Raw genomic sequence first — 4,319 nt, forward strand, 5'->3', positions numbered from 1 at the left:
GGTCTTATTACACACAGTTAAAGGCCCAATCAGGAAATCAGGATATCAGGATACCATGGAATCGATATCCAGGTCAGTTTTCAGTATTGGTGCTGAAGGGTATGACAAATAATAAAGCTTCTGAGTTGCATTACAAATACATATATCAAAATTATTGAATGCATATTGATTGAATAAAGCTTCTTAGGTGCATCACATCTACATATATATCTTTTGACAGTGAAATCATAGAAGTTTTGAATATTGTCATGTAACCACTATGTGTATACTCAATTCATGTATCCTTTGAATATTGCACTCTTTTTGAAGTCATCTAACGGGCACCATGTTCATGCTAAAGTTTGAACAATATGTACTAACACCGAAACTATTCACTGAGTATAATACTCCCATATTAAAGGCAACATTGCAAGATGTGAGTTATGGGGGGCAGCCGGTTCTTTGCAGAAACTCCTTTCACAGAGATAATGCAGCCGGATGAGATCCAAGGCCGAAAAACAAACCGGTGCTGCCCGGAGAAGTGAACGAGGCTGGAAGGAGGAACCAAGGTGTCAACCTACTCATCACAATATTTGCATATTCATGTTACATGTTACATTTTATTCTTTGGGGCCAGGGAAAAGCAGACAGACCGCCTGCTGCACAAACGAGGGATAGATCATTTTGACCCCGGGTACTGTATTAGATTGTATCTGTCAGGGGAATAAACTTTTGAGATGTGAACTGATCAAATCCAGTCGTCATTTTGATATGAACACACCTAACAGTGCTGATATTCAATAGAAAGGTACTTCTTTGTGTGTCAATGCTAATGCTAGCTCCTATTAAAATGTTAAATGTAACATAATAACAAAATTTGATTTGTTGTCAGGACGACCCAATTATTTTTAGGTGTAGATTACATCAGTCAGTGGTGTTATTTAAATACTTATTAGGCTTTGAAATTAGCATTAGCATTGACAAACAAAGAGGTACCTTTATAAACACAGAAGAGTCCTCCAGTGGAGTTTTCTTCACATTTGTAAAGTTTTTAATATGTTGTCAGTGACATCCACCTGCAGCTCCCTGTCCACTGCCTGATCTGTCAGGATTTAGTGATTTTAGCGTGACTCAGCACAAACCTCACAGACATTACATTACACTGGAAATGGTTGTCCCTCTGTTTCTGGAACTAGCTACCACTGTGCACAGTAACAATTAATAATAAAAAAAAAAGCTTTGAAAATGGCCTCACCTCGTCTCCTCTTCTTTGAGCTTCTGCGCTGCCTGCTTTGACTGTTTAATAGCTACTGTCAAATTGATCAAAACCGTCAGTCATGGTACATTTTTTTCTTTGCTTATTGGCATTTCATTGTGTATTCATCTTTATTTGTTTTTTTTTTTTTAAACGTCCATTGAATTTGATCAACTGGCGTTAGCTAACTTTAGTTCAGATGTTTTTTGTGTCTTTGTGCTAAATAATGATCGTGTGTGAGGTGTTAGGGTGTATGTAGTATTTTTGGGGGTAATTTTGAGTTATTGTGTGGTTATTTAATCATTGTTTAGTGCAGATTTTATGAACTTTTATGTATTTTCCCGCTTTTTATGGCCTGAGGCTAAGCATTACTTTTTATCGTTGCCCCTAGCAACAGTTATAGCATTGTATTTGTGATTGCATCAACAACACACTGCCTTCAAAGTTATAACCTTTTATAATAATGACACAAATGCAACGATTTATAAACTTCGGTCTGGAGTTATCAGTATTTTTATAATACTTGTGATGTGATATTAGTGCTAACTGCTAACATCACTGCCTTTACTAGCTAAGCACAGTGTTACTTTTATTACTATTTTATTAGAATTGAAACACGCTGTAAATATGTTTCTAGCTGCCTCCAACAGTATTTCACATTTTGTATGATCTGTTTCAGCGTGAGTGTATCTCCATCCACGTGGGGCAGGCTGGTGTTCAGATTGGAAACTCTTGCTGGGAGCTTTACTGTCTGGAACATGGCATTCAACCTGACGGACAGCTGCCCAGTGAAAAGACTGTGGGAGGAGGAGACAACTCTTTCGACACCTTTTTCAGTGAAAGGGGAGCGGGAAAATATGTGCCCAGAACCGTGTTTGTGGACCTGGAGCCAACTGTAATAGGTAAAGTCAGATTTTAAAGCACTTTTTAAGTCAGTTGTTGGTACTTAGGTTGTTACTAAAATGACTACTGCCATTTCGCATCTAATGTATTTGTAGATGAGGTGCGGTACCGGAACCTATCGTCAGCTATTCCACCCTGAGCAACTCATCACTGGAAAGGAAGATGCTGCTAACAGGGACCTGAAAACTGGTGGGTAAATTTGTATTCGCTGTATACTGTGTTTTGTGTTTTGGTCATACCTTATGGTTGTTAAATGTATGATGTTATATCTCCTATCTGTCATTAGGCTGACCAGTGCACTGGTCTCCACGGCTTCCTGGTGTTCCGCAGCTTTGGCGGTGGAACTGGCTCTGGCTTTACGTCTTTGCTGATGGAGCGTCTTTCTGTCAAATATGGCAAGAGGTCCAAGCTGGAGTTCTCCATCTACCCTTCTCCGAGACTGTCCACTGCTGTGGTGGAGCCCTACAACTCCATCCTGACCACACACAGCACCCTGGAGCATTCAGACTGTGCCTTCCTGGTCGATAATGAAGCCATCTATGACATCTGCTGCAGAAACCTTGATATTGAGCGCCCAACCTACACCAATTTGAACAGGCTCATGAGTCAGATTGTGTCCTCCATTACAGCTTCTCTTCGCTTTGATGGTGCTCTCAATGTGGATCTCACCGAGTTTCAGACCAACTTAGTGCCGTATCCTCGGATTCATTTCCCTTTGGCCACCTATGCCCCAGTCATCTCTGCTGAGAAGGCTTTTCATGAGCAACTGACAGTGGCTGAAATAACCAACACCTCCTTTGAGCCTGCCAACCAGGTGGTCAAATGTGACCCTCGCCACGGCAAGTACATGGCCTGCTGCCTGCTTTACCGCGGGGCTGTGGTTCCCAAAGATGTCAACTCCGCTATTGCCTCCATTAAGGCCAAGCGCACTATCCAGGTTGTAGACTGGTGTCCCACACGTTTCAAGGTGGGCATCAACTTCCAACCTCCCACTGTGGTCCCTGGAGGAGACCTGGCCAGAGTGCAGAGGGCTGTGTGCATGATGAGCAACACCACGGCCATCGCTGAGGCCTGGGCTCGGCTCGACCACAAGTTTGATCTGATGTACGCCAAGCGTGCCTTTGTCCACTGGTACGTAGGAGAAGGGATGGAGGAGGGAGAGTTCTCTGAGGCCAGAGAGGACATGGCTGCTCTAGAGAAGGATTATGAAGAAGTGGGTGCTGATTCCATGGAGGGAGAAGGAGAGGAGGGCGAGGAATATTAACTTGTTTTAAAATGTGAAAAACTGTCCCATGTTCTGTTTGTGATAAGTTCTACCCTCTCATTAGACATACATGCATTGTTTTTCAGTTGTCGACACATTTAGAAACATTTTTAGAATAGGTATCTTTTGATACTTGTAATGTTTGGTCATTGTTCTTACAAATGTGTGCACTGTATGTCATTTACTGGAAAATAAATAGTAAAGAATAGTTGGATAATAAACATTTTCACATTTACCATTTATTATCCCTCCACAACAACTAAGTTTTATTTTCACTCATGCAAAACCTCACTTAAATCTTCTATATATATATATATATACAATATAATAATAATAAAGCATTTGATTCAGTGACTTTCAAGACACCCAAACCTAAACGTTAGGGGACCACTGTTGCTCCTGAGCATAAAAGTTGCACTTTGCAACTTTTCTGGTCCAGGGGTCACTACCTGCTTGTCTCAGAGGTTATTGCTTTGCCAGGAATATTAAAAGGTAAATGGTTACATTTTTATATAGTGATTTTCTATATTCAAGGCACTCAAAGCACCTTAGATCAATGAACCACTCACTCATTCACACCCCCCCACACACACACACACCCTCATACACTAGTGTACACAGACACTGGGGGGCGATGTTCCACCATAAGGCATTAAACAGAACTTCACCACTTTGAAAACAAGCATTCTAACTGTGGACTAGGTTGTATCTTCATAGATCTGAACAGTACTTAGACTTATGGTTTCACCTGCTGGTCTCCACTGAGAAATTAAATGCTATACAGTAAATCATTTTAGGCAAAGACATCAAAACATCTTTGATTGTAGCTACTACAGAATTTAATTCCTGGCCATTTTCATCTCGGTTAATGTTGTACAGCTTATTTCCTTGCATAATAGCCTTAGGGGAGTGACAAGG

General features: G+C 41.0%; 1 pseudogene; it reads left to right on the forward strand.

Annotated features, from left to right (window-relative positions):
- Positions 1-1,913: 1,913 nt before the first annotated feature.
- LOC117393498 (tubulin alpha-8 chain-like) lies at positions 1,914-3,401 on the forward strand (annotated as a pseudogene).
- Positions 3,402-4,319: the final 918 nt, after the last annotated feature.

The sequence above is a fragment of the Periophthalmus magnuspinnatus genome, unplaced genomic scaffold (genome assembly GCF_009829125.3).
Source record: "Periophthalmus magnuspinnatus isolate fPerMag1 unplaced genomic scaffold, fPerMag1.2.pri scaffold_181_arrow_ctg1, whole genome shotgun sequence".
Lineage (NCBI taxonomy): Eukaryota > Metazoa > Chordata > Actinopteri > Gobiiformes > Gobiidae > Periophthalmus > Periophthalmus magnuspinnatus.